Raw genomic sequence first — 15,091 nt, 5'->3', positions numbered from 1 at the left:
TCACGATCAAAATGTCCCCACGTTTCTGTGTGGGACCTTTTTGGGTCGAGCAAACGCGAGACAGAAGCTCTCATTAGCTACGGTAACTCTATGTTCTTCTCGCCCGCCTGTGGATGAAAGGACTTCGTGACATCCTAAGTTTGGCGTGTTGTAAGCGCCAAAACAGAAAATAGTGGAGTCTTTGTGAACATCCTAAATAAAGTTTAAACAACGCTAGGGCGACTAGAACTGAGACGTGTGAACAGCGCGGAGCACTTCCCTTGCCCGGTGATGTTGCCTTGCGTGATCTCTCCGCTAGGTCGAGGTAGGGCACTGCGATCGGCGGCGCAGCTAGAGACATTAGGGCGTCGGAAAGTGCTCAATAGTCGCTATAGGCAAGAGGCTTTTGTGCATTCCTGTAAAAAAAAAAGCAGGGACGAGATTAATACTACCAAACTCGTTACATGTGTAGGTTACTGTTCCACGTGCGTTTGCAAAGCTCCCTCGTGTTAGCGTGCCTTATAGATGGCGTCAGAAAAGAAAGAAGAAAAATCCCAGCGGTGGTGATTTGTGCTAGAATGCAACTTCGGGTGCAATTTGTGCATGGGGAAGCATTTGTCTTTTGCGTACTCCAGCATGCAAAGAGAAATTTGCACATTGGGAGCGAGCTATCCTAAGGGCTGGCCGAGCTCTACGGGATAACTTCTAACAGCAAGATGACGCTCAACAGGAAGGTACTTAATGCTGCAGTGCTCATGGCGGCAGCAGAAATGGGCACGTGAAATATGCTGACTACACAGTTTAACGTAACGATGTTCGCCACCCTAACTGCGCCTTACCTTGACATTCGGTGAGCGGAACGTTGTGGGCACAGCACCGCTTCGTCGTAGCCTTCGTAGTGCAAGCTGCATTAAAGAACCAGCGTGAGCATCGGGAAGGGGATGAAGGGCGCTTTTTAATCGCCTATAACTCCGCTTCTACTGAACACATCGATATACTTTTTTTTCTGCAAAATATTTCTAAAACAGTACACTTTAGTGACATGTATTTCATGACTTTGATAAATAGTGCGGTAGGATCTATTTAGGTGTCATAACTTACATGTTTGCATTGGCATGTGGCGTTGCGTCGAGCGTTTGTATGCGTAACACCGACCCAAGCGAGGAAATAAAGTTAATATGCACCTATAGCGCTTAGGACCTCACACCGCGCATTAGTTACATGAACTTTCTTTTGACTTCTCCTAGCCCCCCCTCCCCCCCCCCCCCCCCGGTCGGCCTTCGCCCGTTAGTTTCTCAATCCTTCACAATGTAATTGGTACTAGCTAGTTCTTTAGTACAATTTCTGGAAGACTGTACAAGTGTAAACCTGTTTGGGGTGTGCCCAATGTCAAGTTACACATAAGGTATACCTGGACTTGTATCGCTAAAGGGTGTTATGGAATTGTAAACGCGATTCAAGTGGTAGAGTAGCCGCATGTCACATATACAACGCTTTCTTAGAGTACATACGCATATGTACTCCAACGCATGCACTCTATAGCAGTGAGAAGTAGCGCTAGTGTAGTCGAACTTTCTACTCTATGGAGTAGTAACTGCAATAGCGCTGATTTTACTCTATTGCAGCTGGTTAAAGTAACCGCCCTGGTGCTGGTTTTATATTACTGCAGCTGGTCGAGGCAGTTTCACATCTAATAAAGGGAATAGTAACGGAAAGCTTGTTTCAGAAATTACAAATGCTGAGTTTTCCAACTTTAAAGGATTGCAGTTACGTCTGCGTATGTCGCAGCGGTCGGTCGACAGAACATATACATTTCATGATATTGCAAGGTGCGCAGGATCAAAATAAAGGCTACAGCATGCATCGCATTCGGTTCTATAAAATTTGATTAACTGATTCATAGATTTCAATGCGTGCGTTATGTCGCTATCATTTCTTTCCCTTCTGTACTAAGTTTATTGCCAGTAACCTTCTATTGTCAATATTACCTAATATTTTATTGTTGTTTGCTCGATTCTGTCTTGCTATGCGTGATTGTAATCTCCTGCGTGGACAATCGTCTACCTAGGTATCAGGCATGCTATCAGGTGCAACTTTTCTCGTGCTAAAATCAATCATCGTGGATAAGATATGAACAGAGACGCGCAATATGTCAAGACCAACCGATGATCTACCGCAAGCACATGAAACGAGGAATCATCTATACCGGCGATATCTATCTAAGCATAAGAACATTTGGCGCCTTTCTCCCTTTCATTGGTAATAACCAACGCAAACTTCTTTGGTATGTATCATATCTAGAATAGTAACTCATATCTGAAACAATGAATGATAAGTACTTTGTAACGTATTATAATTTTCTAGCGCAGGCTAAGGAGGAGGAGGAGGAGGAAAGAACTTTATTGTGTGCCCTGCGAGTTGGCGGGGAGGGCCAAAGGCCCCGCCTAGGTGACGGCCAGGAGTTCTTGGGTCCTGGCGGCATCCTCGGCCCGCTGGACGGCCCATAGTTGATCTTCGAGGGTGGGGCTGAGCAGCGCGGCTTCCCAGCGCGTGCGAAGGCTGCTGCTAGAGGCCGCGTTTTCTTTATTGTTATTTATCCCTCGGCATTCCCATAATATATGCTCCAAAGTGGCTCTGGATTCACATGTTTTGCATTTGTCCGTAGGATATACATCCGGATATATAATGTGCGAGAGCGCAGGATTCGGATACGTCCTAGTTTGTAACTGCCACCATGCGACAGACTGCTTTTTTGTCAATTTTGCGTGAGGTCGCGGGAATATGCGTCTCTGTAACCTATAATGTTTCGTAATGTCATTATATGTTGTCATTCTGTCCTCCCACTCCCACTCATTTACCGCACCGTCACGTCCGGAGGGCGTCGGGGCGTCACTTGCGACTGCGAGGACTCCGTAAGCCCTCGAGCCGCGTCGTGTGCCGCCTCGTTGTTGCCGTCCTCCGCGAGGGTGTGAGCGGGTGTCCAGGTGATGTATATTTTTCTTTTGTAATTTTGGCCTCCTGCAAGAAGAATTCGCAGTGCCTCCGGGGAGATTCGGCCGTTGGCAAAGTTTCTTGTTGCCGCCTGAGAGTCGCTGACTATCACGGTTGCGTTAGTCTGAGCTACTGCGAGCGCTATGGCTACTTCTTCAGCTATCTCGTTACTTGTGGTGCGTATCGTCGCGCACGTCTTGCACCGTTTCTCCCTATCGATTACGGCTGCCGTAAACCCCCGTCTGCAACTGTATCGAGCCGCGTCTACGAACACTGCGTCCTTGTCGCTGCCGGATTTCTTCTGTATTTGCTTAGTTCTCTCTTCTGTCCTTATTGTGTTCTGGGTGCATATTCTTTGGTATGGGAGGTATTACCAATCTTTCCTTCGTCTCTCTCGGGATGTCCACCTTGACACCATGCTGTGTGTGGTAACCTATGTCTAATCTCTCTAGGATGTGTCTGCCTGCTCTAGTCTTAGAGAGGCGTTCTATTGTGCCGTACATTGCGCTTCAATGAGCTCGTCTATAGTGTTGTATAGGCCTAATTGCAGCAACTTGTCCGTGCTGGTGCTGATCGGTAGTCCTATGGCTAGCTTGTATATTTTCCGAATGAGGCATTCTAGTTTGATCTTTACCGCGACCTGCCATTTTAAGTACGGCGCTACGTACACTAGTCTACTTATTACGAAGGCCTGTATTAACCTGGTCGTGTTTTCCTCTTTCATCCCGCTATGTTTATTTGTTATCCATCTGATTAGCCTCATGATTTGCGCTACAGTTCCCTCCAGTCTTCTGAGGGTTTCTCCGTTGTTACCCTTGGCTTCAATGAGGAGCCCCAATACCTTGATCCTATCGACCTTGGGTATGGGTTTCCCATCGGCCGTCTTTAACTGTATCTCCTCTCTATGGGTGGGCTCTTCCCTGTAGTTGCCTGGTTTGCGACCTCTGCGAGTCGGTCTGTACAGTAACAGCTCCGATTTCTCTGCCGAGCATGTTAGCCCTGTCCCCTCTAGATATTTTTCGATTGTTTCAACCGCTGTTTGAAGCGTTTGTTCTATCTGCCCGTCACTTCCGTTTCTCACCCATAGGGTGATATCGCCAGCGTATAAGGTATGATTTAGACCCTCGATCTCTTGTAGCTTGGCTGGCAGCCCGATTAGCGCCAGATTGAATAGCATCGGTGATAAGACCGAGCCTTGTGGCGTACCTGCGCTGCCTATCTCGATATCCTCCAAAACTAGGTCCGCTATCGTGATCTTTGCCTTTCTACCCGTTAGAAAATTGCGTGCATAATCGTACGTGCGTTTTCCCAGTCCTAGTTCGCCTACTCTATCTATAGTATCGTTGCATGTGTTACGTTATCGAAGGCCTTTTTTTAGGTCCAACCCGAGAATTGCCTGTGTCGATCTGCCCGAATCGTCTATGATCTGATGTTTTAGTTGTAACAGAGCGTCCTGCGCTGAGAGGTTTCTCCTGAATCCTATCATCGTGGGCGGGAGCGCGTCGCAGTCTTCGAGGTAGGTGATTATCCTCGCTAGGACCACGTGCTCCATGAGTTTCCCCACACAAGAAGTGAGAGATATGGGTCTCAAGTTCTCAATTTGCAGTCGCTTGCCCGGTTTAGGTATTAACACGATTTGTACCATCTTCCATTGCTGCGGAATCTGCCCTGCCTCCCAGCATTCGTTAATATATTCGGTTAAATTTGCTATAGACTCATCGTCCAAGTTCCTTAGCGTTTTATTCGTTACACCGTCTAGTCCGGGTGCCGACTTGGTATTGAGTTTCTGCAGGGCTGCCCTGACCTCTGACTCGCCGATTTTGCTGTCTAATTCGTCATTTACCTGCCCTGTGTAGTCAGGGTGTATGACGGGCAGCGCTTGCGAGATGTATCTTTTCTCGATTTCTTTGAGGAAGTCCTGCTCTGTCCCTCGATACGTTTGTATTAGTCGATTTATATTTTGCCTATGTGCCGACTTTGTCCCGTCCGGGTCTAACAAATATCGAAGGATGTTCCACGTTTTTGCCATTCCTATCTGACTGTCCATGTTGTTGCATTTTCCCTCCCACTGTTGTTTGCATAGCTGCTGGGCGTACCTTTCTATGTCCTTGTTCAATTTGGCTATCTTTCTACGAAGCGTCCGGTTGTGTTTTTGTTTTTTCCATCTCCGTTGCAACCCTGCCTTAGCTTCCCACAAGTGTAGAAGCTTACTGTCTACGTTCTCTAAATGCGCCTCCGGCGGGACCGTTTTCGTAGCTGCCGCCACATCTCCCTTTAGTTTTTCGGTCCATTCCTCAATACCTTGTGTCGTGTCGTCGGCCTCCTCCCTTATTTTCCTGAATTTGTCCCAGTCGACAATCCTAAGTGGTCTACCCTTTGTCTTGCGCGGTCCTGCCCTTACCGTTATTTCTAGTATATTGTGATCGCTCCCAAAGTCGTGTTGCGTATTTGTCCACTGCGTGTCCCGTATGTTCTTGGTGAATGTTAAATCTGGCGTCATATCCGCGCAAACGCTGGTACCTATTCTCGTGGGAACCGATGGGTCAGTCACCAGGGTCAGGCCTTCCTGTTGCGCGTCTAGCCATAGGTTCCTGCCTTTTTGAGTTTCGATTTTGTAACCCTATGCCGCGTGCTGGGCGTTAAAATCGCCTCCGATCACTACCGCTCGGTTGTCCGCTATGGCTAGGGTTTTTTTAAAGAGCGATCGAAATTTATGGTGTCTGCACTTTGGACTGCTATAAATATTTAATGCAAAGAGACTGTCCTTCGTTTTCCGCATGGGTATGAGTTCTAAAAGAATGTGATCGATTGACTTAACTTCCGTGTCGTGTTGAACGACCAAGTGATTTCGCTTTACCAACGTCGTTAGCGCCTTCGTCTCCCCTTCGGCACTACCAAAGGACTTGTAACCCGACAATTTTGCCACCCCATTTGTTTCCTGCATCATTATAATATCCGGGTTTTCTTTGTCTTTAAGGTGTTGCAAAATGTATCGTTTTCGATCGTATCCTCTACAATTCCTTTGCCAAATCGTGTATCTAATTAGTCTGTCCATGGCGGCGTTACAGGTTCTCCAATCCCTCGGCGGGTACCGGGGGCCTAGTGTACGGCTTAATGGCCGTCTTAACCGGTCCCCCCCTACTTGTTTGCGGTCCCGATATTGCTAATTTGGCTTCGAAGTCAGCCATCATTTGTTGCACTTGTTGTAGTATCGCCTTTCCTAGCGCCTCTATCTTTGCCTCAAGCCTCACTTCCAGTTGTTCTAGTTTAGTTTCACATTTTGTTTCGTTCTGTATGATGCTGGTTTCGATTTTCTGTTCAAATTCTTCCTGTCTTCCTTTGAGCGTCGTGGCGGGCTTGGGTTTGTTTACTCCGGTTTCAATCGGAGCGTTCTCGGTTTTACTTTTAATGGCGGTGAGGGCTACGTCCTCTTCCATTGCTGTCTCTTTTTCCTCCCTTATAACTCGCGAGGTTTCCTCGTTGCGTGGCACTTTCCCGCTCCTCAAACGGTCGTTCTCTTGCCTGAGTTTTTTTTAAATTTCATCCATAAATGCAACATTGCTCTGCCTGATTTGCGCCAATTCTTTCTCTGGCGTCTTAACTCTATTTTGAAAAGCAGCCTCTGCCTCCGCACGCGCCCCGGAAGCCGCGTTCGCCCAGCTCACCTGTAAGGGTCCCGCGGCGCCGTTGACGTTGCTCTTTCCTTTTGGGCCCTGGGATCCTCCTCCCCCCTGTGCTCTGGGCGATTCGGTATTACTGGTCTTGGGTCTGGATCTAGATCTGGACCGCGATCTTGATCTGGTTCTGTTCGACTTCGAGCGGCCCCTTTCCCTTGCCTGGAGCTTGGGGAAATCTTCTAGTCCAGATTCGTCCTTTGTCCGGTGTTCCGACCGCTGTCTCCAGTTTTCCCGTCCTGGCCTGTACAGTCTTTCAGCTTCCCTTTCGTGGTACATCGCTTCTTCTTCCTCTCGTCTGACTCGCTCCCAGCAGCGCCTCTTTACCAAATACGGTAACTTGTATCTGGCATTACATCGGCGATCCGCCGTAGGGTGGTCTTTGCCGCAGAGCTGGCACTTCGCTTCGCACTCGTGGTCCTGTGGCGGGTTCTCCATGCCGCAGCCTCTGCATATCCTGCTGTTCTGGTTCGGGCAGACATCGGCTCTGTGTCCGGGGCGTCCGCACTGGTAGCATATGTCTATTTGCTTCCGGTATAGTGAGCACTTGACCAGTGCCCTTCCGTATCTCACGTAGTTTGGGCCGTGATGCCCGTCGAAAAGGATGAAGACGTTCGTGGTGTTTCCCATCCTTTTGGCCATGAGGACCGTCGGATTCCTTGGTGTTACAAGCATGTCCACTATTTCTCTAGGAGACACTCTAGGCTAAGGACTTCCTAAAGTATCATTAGCACGACTTTCTCGTTTGTGCTGTCTGTCGGCTTTGTGTGCATTTGCTTTGTAAAATTTTAATTCCTCAACTACGTCCGGTTTTCCCGTTACCTATTAAGCGCAGTGACACATTGTGCACGTTGTCGGCGCCTGGATGTTCCTTATGCGTACTTTCTCTTGAACCGGAACTGCAGGCGTGCTGGGAGCAGATGAAGAGCGCCGCCCTGGTGGACGAGGCGCAAGTTATGATGGGCAAGCTGGGGCCCAACGGACAGCCCTGCCTCTGGGAGTCTAAAGAGACAGTTGCGCAAAAGGTGCGCATCCGTGGCGTGCGCTTGTGCACGTGACGGCGTCAGCTGTCAAAGGGACACTCAAGACAGAAGCGAGAAAGTTAGAAAAAGACAGATACTTTTGCCGGCGTGTGTATAGTCTCCTACATGAAACTCTGCATAGGGTTATGGATGAGGAATTGAAATGCTCTAAGAGAGAGAGAGAGGGCGGAAGGAAAGAAAACTGTGTGAAATGATGGACTTGGTAAGATGACAAGTAACATATTGAGGTCGACTTCGTAAAAGATGTACATGCAAAATGATGTTCAGTGTGTTACATTCAAAATGACGGCAATGTCAAATTGAAATTTGGTCATTCTAATGTGCATGTATATCATTTTTCAACTCCAACAGTCAATCAGTTTCAAGACAACTGAAGTGTTCTTTCGATGTGCTATTGCGACTCATCTGATGGGGAAAAAGTCCATTCATAATGGAAGGAACGATAGCCCAGCTTACCTTTTAGTTTCGTGCGACGTCAAAAATGTCAAAGTATTTCTTCATGTTCTAGGTGATTTCAGAGTGTCAAAACTGGCTAAGTCTTGTCCTTGGTTTCATTTATTCAAAGAAAGTTATACTGTGGCGTTTAACGTCCTGGAGCTGTATATGCAATGGGCAATGATCGAGTTATACGCCGTGATGGAAGGCGTGGGATTATTTTGACCTCCGGGGGTTATTTATCTTGTCGTTCTTCTTTGAAATAAATCTAATCAATAATATTGAAATACACATGCACTCATGGTCTAGTCTGACAACGCCCACCAACATACAGGGATCGTTGTTCCCGTAAACCGTCTATTGATTTTTGAGACAGCCGGTAAGTACTGTAGATTCACTATATAACGTTACTTCCAGGAGCACTCCTGTTTTCTTGATATTCGGGAAATAAATGCCTCTCAAATAACCGGCACGCTAGGAATAACTGCACCGGCGTGCAATAACTACAGACACGACCTTGAGTGCGCAAGTATAGCGCGGTCTTCCCATTGTGTTCCCAGGTGAAGTCGGTGTTCAACCACTACAAGCGTTCCCGCTTCGGCTGGGCCATCGACCGCATCGAGAAGGCCGACTTGTACGACACCTGCCTGGACACCGCGCTGCCTGGTGGATACCCGCTCACGCGCACCGTGCGGAAATTGATTCGCGCCCAGCCGGCTACAACGCCTTGACCTATACGCCAGTGCGCCACATCGTATACATCTGAATTACCGACGTCAATAAATTAGGTTCTTATCTCTGTCACGAAGCAGTCTGAAGTCTGAAACATGTTTTTCTTTTTTTCGCCGAGCTGCGTACTTTGCTGCGGTTACGCCCAAGGTGCATGCATGCGGAGGAGGCATGCGCTCGGTGCTTTCGGCCGCAGCGCAGAAACAAAACGAAACAAATTGATCCCTGTTTAACAGGAATTGGGCAAAACACGAAAGCGAAACATATATTGTAGTAAGCAGTGACAGCTTCGTTGCACATTCGCAATTAGAATTCCATAAATGCGCACAGTGTTTTATTAATGCGATTAGCATTCTCAATTCACGTACTTTGCGGGGACTATCAACCTAGCTATCTCTCTACGTCGATAACCATTTTCCCGCCAAATTGGGTCGCTGTGTATGTGGCACTCGGTATGTGCCATTTTTTAGTCAACCTCTTCAATGCCAACTTGGAGAACTCCGTGTGTGCCACGTGACCTGTGCCGTTATTCAATGAACCTGACGCCAACTTAGGCCACTGAGTATGTGCTACTAGACATGTGTGCCTTTCAATGAGTCTCTTTGAGACCAACATGGGTTGCTACGTATGTGGTGCACTTCACGTGACATTAATTCCCTCCTTTCACGCAATTGTGTTACCGGCTGCGTGTTAGTGCTCATGTCATCATCATCTACGTCATCACCATCATCAGCCTACTTTTATGTCCACTGTAGGACGAAGGCCTCTCCCTGTGATCTCCAATTACCCGTCTTGCGCTAGCTGATTCTAACTTGCACCTGCGAAATTCCGAATTTCGTAAGGCCAGCTAGTTTTCTGCCTTCCTCGATTGCCCTTCCCTGCCCTAGGCGCCCATTCTGTAACTCTAAATGTCCACTGGCTATCTACCCTACGCATAACATGGCCTGCCCAATTCCATTGTTTTCTCTCTATGTCAACCAGAATATCGGCTATCCACGTTAGCTCTCTGACCCACACCGCTCTCTTCCTGTCTCTTAATGTTACGCCTAACATTTTTCGTTCCACGGCTCTTTGCACGGTCCTTAACTGGTTCTCGATCTTCTTTGTTAATCTCAATGTTTCTGGCCCATATTTTAGCACCAGTAGAATGCAATGATGGTACACTTTTCTTTTCAACGACAGTGGTAAGTAAGCTCCCAGTCACAATTTGGTTGTGCCTGGCATATGCACTCCAACCAATTTTATTCTTTGCAAGTTTTCTTATGATCAGGCTCTCCTGTGAGTAATTCACCTAGGTAAACGCATTCCTGTACAGACTCTATAGACTGATTGGCGACCCTGCATTCTTGTTCTCTTACCAGGATATTGATCATTATTTTTGTCTTCTGCATATTAATCTTCAACCCCACTCCTAACTTTCTCAGTTGAGGTCCGCAATTATTTGTTGCAATTTGTCCCCAGTGTTGCTGAACACGACAATGTCATCTTCAAAGCGAAGGCTGCTGAGATATTCGCCGTTGATGCTCTCTTCTAAACCTTCCCTGTCAAATAGCTTTCTAAGCATGCAGTGAATAGCATTGGAGAGATGGTGTTTCCTTGCCTGACGCCTTTCTTGGTAGTTAACTTTCTAGTTTTCTTGTGGAGAACCATGATATCTGTGGAATCTTTGCAGATATTTCCCCAAGATATTCACGTATGCATTCTGTACTCCTTGATTACGCAATGCGTTTGACTGCTGATATCTTTACCGAATCAAGTGCTTATGTGCCGCTCTTCAGTTCACCTCTTTCAACAAAACTTGGGTCACTGAATATGAAAACTAGGTGTGTGCCACACTCCAATTAACGTTTCGATGTCAATTAGGGCCACTGAGCCTGTTCCACTCTTCAATAAACTTGTTTACAACAACTTCAGTACCTGGGTATAAGCCACAAAATATGTACCACTCTTCAATGAACGTCTTTTACGCCCACTTGGGTCACTAAGTTGGAGTTACTGGATATGTGCAGCTCTTCAACGAACCTCTTTGACGCTTAACTTGGGTCACTGGGTATCAGCCATTGGATGTGTGCCACTGTTCAATGGCGAGAAAATCATTTCAATCTCGCAGGTGCTGGGCGGGTGTCAAACCCACGTTTATGTACTCCGACAATCTTCGTTGAATATGCGTTCCCACACACTACATGCGGGGACTTTTGTTATGGCGGCGCTAGATGACGCCGCGTGCCCGGTGGGGAGCGCGAGAGAGCAGGCCGGCTCCATATGCGCCTCATACGTGACGCGTTTCCGCCGTTGCAATACGGTATGTCGATGCATTGCTTCAATGATAATCGCACTAACGTCGACATTCATCGTGATTTGGGTGCCTCCTCATTTTAATAATTACATTTTCGCTCCAATGCTCAAACGATGACAAGGATAGCAAGCACTTGAGGCCTGTGCTGCAGTGCAGCATAGACAGCACCCTCGGTGCACGCATATCCGACGCAACGGTGAGTGCGTATGTGGGGAGTGTGCGAGAGCTCCGGCGCCATGACGCGCTTATGCCCATATAGCCCATGACGTTTTCCGTCATCCAAAGCTCTGAAGAGCGTGGATCAAGAGGCACACGGTCCAATTCGGCGTCCGGTATGTTGTCTGTCGCGCCCGTACGGCTTCCGAAACCGAGGCGCTTCGCCGTGTCGTGTAGCACATAATCCGACGCCCGGTGTGTGACGAACTGGACAGGTTTTCGTTCTCCCACTCGTCCGACAACCCTACCACGTCTAAGCTACTGGCGAGATCAGTAGCTGCGATGCAACGGCATTTCTCAGCTGGAGAGCACACACCGACCGTCTGAGCGAGTCTGCTGACTTGGCTTGCACGTTTGCTCTTCGCATCGACGGCGTCGAGTAAACCAATTATATTTAATTACGCTTACGGCACTCGCTTACGGCTCGCTTACGGCGCTCAATAAAAACACCACGCGGCAGCCCTCCTGGACATTTATGGAGGTACTCTCAAAACGAGGGAAGTTTTTGGCTATCGATATAATAATCTTGGGCAAACTGAAAGCAGGGAATCGTTTACAGACGCTATCTATTTACCGAATACGTACAGTCAACGCCACTGCGCACGGTCGCCCCGATGGAGTCTCCGGAGCCGGCTTCTTGCGTGAAAAGTAACCAAACGCTGAAAGTAAACTATGTGAAATATGTTCTTATAGTGGGCTATCTGTATAACCAAATGGGGAATAACATAATGGAGCCTCAATCCAGCGATCGCACGGGTTCGCAGAGACCGACTGCGCGTCTGCATGCATGTCCGCGCACAATGTTTTGCTTTCGCTGTGAGCGCGTTTTCGCACCATGCCGTGAGCTTTAGGCCGCAGCATATGATCATTTGAAAGTACACTAGCAACCATTGTTGCCTGGACGCTATCAGAACTGCTAAAAAATAATTCCGTTATAAAGACTTCGACGCCTAGCTACGGCGACTGCGATGTGCCGTCGCGACTATTCAATCTTTTTTTGTCTTCTAAATTCTTGGACATTTCAATATTATTTCTCAAGTTGTGTCGCACTGTATGTTTACCGGTCTGCTCAGCGTGCGATTTCCCTCTGCTTGTTTTTCGTAATCCAGTGCAATAATTCATAACACAAACATGACCATATGCTGTGCCTTCTTTTTATGTCTGTCTTACCGCTCCCTTTCCGTTCCAGTGAACTCGCCAGTGCCTAGCATCAACAAGTTCATAGACCAAACCGTTATGACATTAGCCGGGCAGCGGGCGCGGGCGAGCGTCTCAGTGTCCGTTTTCTGCTACTCACCGAACATCGCGCAGTCCCGGCGCTGTAGCAGAAATGTTCCTCGCGTCTGTGCTTGCAGCATACCAGAGTTGTAGCCGATGGCTGTCTGCCGGTTCTAAGTTTCGCCAGCCAAGCTTCACGCAGCTTCTTGTCCTGCGGCTACGTTTGACTAAGGCTGACGCCGGGGTCCGTTGCGTACGTCCGGCACTGCGGCACCGAGCAATAGCCTACCATGCTGCACGCCTCCAAAGGCAGCCACTACCTATTATAGTACTTTCAAATGCTGTCATGCAGACACCCAAGGCGGTAAAGCCTCTCCACTTAATGAGAACCACGGCGCAGATGGGGCTTTAAACTTTCGTTTTCAGCTCGCTTCGGCGCTTCCGAAACAGCCGACGCGGCCGCTGTGCCCACGTGATCTCTCATGCCACGTCACGCCGACAGTGGCGCTAGCTTTTCCAGCGGTGGAGCTCGGCCCCAGTCACGCCCCCAATACTGTATATCGCTGACTGTCGGCAGCGCCGTCATTGGAAAACGCGCCGTTGTGAAGTGTTTGTCGCTCACGCGGCACACCTTTACAGACAATTTTCGTGTAAAATAAACTGCCTTGTGCAAAAATGTTTGTCATGCACCTTTCGACAAGGATATCATGTTTTCAGAGTGTATGAACTGGGGCGCTAATCTGCACGCATCGCTTAATCGTTCGGATGCACGTCCCGTGTGTCCTGAATTAGAGGTCACTCTACCTGAATCCCTGTATGACGCATGCCGGAGCCCAAGGCGCCACTCGTTGGACCGGACGACAAACTGTACCGCGTGTCTCCTGCTTTAGACCGCGGGACACTTCCAAGCACTTTCACCATTACATCTCTTACATGCTTTCTACGGGATTACTCTGGCATGAAAGAAATTACGCCTAACGGCCCCAACTGCAACAAATATACGACAGCAATTAAGAGCGCAGGTATTTTCATAAAGCAAACCTTTCTAAATTTTATATGCCTGTTTAGAAAACATTTATTTACAAAATGCTGTCGGCATCACCGTGACGTTCCACATAAAGTCTAAATGCGATAACGACGTCGCCGTGCGCCCTACGCTGTATGTGCCATTGAAAGCACGCAAGGGATAGCCGACGACCACGGTTCAAGGGCAAAGAATCCACCAAGCCCGTCGACTGCTACGCCAGGTTGTATGGATGAAGGAAGAGGGTTTGTTCGCTTACTTACACGGCTCCAGTTAGGGATGCCCATTCCATGCAGGAGCAAGTTTAACTTCCGAGTTCAGATCAGGACCCTCTCCCCCTTGCTTGAAAGGTCCCCGCATTTAATACCGTCGTCTTCCCTAGGCGAGTCGAATAGGGCATCTGAAGACTCATCAACATCAACATCATCAGCCTATTTTATGTCCACAGCAGGACGAAGGCCTCTGCCTGCGACCTCTAATTGCCCCAGTCCTGCGCCAACCGATTCAAACTAGCACTCTGAAATTTAAAAATTTTATCGCACCATCTAGTCTTCTGCCAACCTCTACTGCGCTTCCCTTCTCTTCGTACCCACTCTGTAACCGTAATGGTCCAACCGTTATCTAACCTGCACATTACACGACCTGCCCAGCGCCATCTTTTTCTCTTAATGTCAATTAGAATATCGGCTATACCCGTTCGCTGTCTGATCGAAACCGCTCTCTTTCTGTCTCTCAAGGTTATGCCTAGCATTCTTCGTTCCATCGCTTTTTGCGCGGTCCTTAACTCCTTCTCAAGCTGTCCAGCAGCAAATCACAATCGCCGACTCCGTTGCTATACAACGCCCATGCTCGTAACACTCCGCAGGAAATCCGCCTCCGAAGCCCGATGGTTTCGAATATATGGCAAGAAAGCAACCTGCGAATGCAAGGCCACCGTCGTAGCTTGGTAGCCTTGCATGGGGCCCCCCTTTTCATCCTTAGCTAAGGCTACCAGGTCACGGTGGTGTGATGGCCTTTTCTGTTGACCCGTCAAGAGTTTCCACGCTGCGTTGACCTCTACATATGCGCTGATGAATTGGCGATGGTTTGCCTCGTGGCAAACGTCTAATTAACTGCGACTAACAGGACGCTGTCGTTGTTCCCCCTTTTCATCCTTAGCTCAGGCTGCCAGGTGTTTGGTAGGGTGATGGCCTTTTTTGAGAGCCGTCAAGAGTCGGTGTTCACGCTGCGTTGATGTCTGGATAGGCGTTGATGGATGCGTGGCGGTTTGCCTCGTGGCAAACGTCTAATTAACTGTGACTCCCAGGTGGCCATCGTTGCTTTGGCCCTTTCATCCTTAGCTCAGGTTACCAGATAATGGTGGGGTGGCGTTGAGACGTCATGAACACCTCCGCCGCCAAGTGATTCTATCTGAGGGTGACTAGGTGTCAGGTTGCCCGAAACGTCGGTGTTCGGTCACAGCATCGGGGATCGTTCTAGTAGTGAT

The sequence above is a fragment of the Dermacentor andersoni genome, chromosome 4, assembly GCF_023375885.2.
Source record: "Dermacentor andersoni chromosome 4, qqDerAnde1_hic_scaffold, whole genome shotgun sequence".
Classification (NCBI taxonomy): domain Eukaryota; kingdom Metazoa; phylum Arthropoda; class Arachnida; order Ixodida; family Ixodidae; genus Dermacentor; species Dermacentor andersoni.
The sequence above is the reverse complement of the archived record's forward strand: the minus strand, read 5'-3'. Positions refer to the sequence as shown.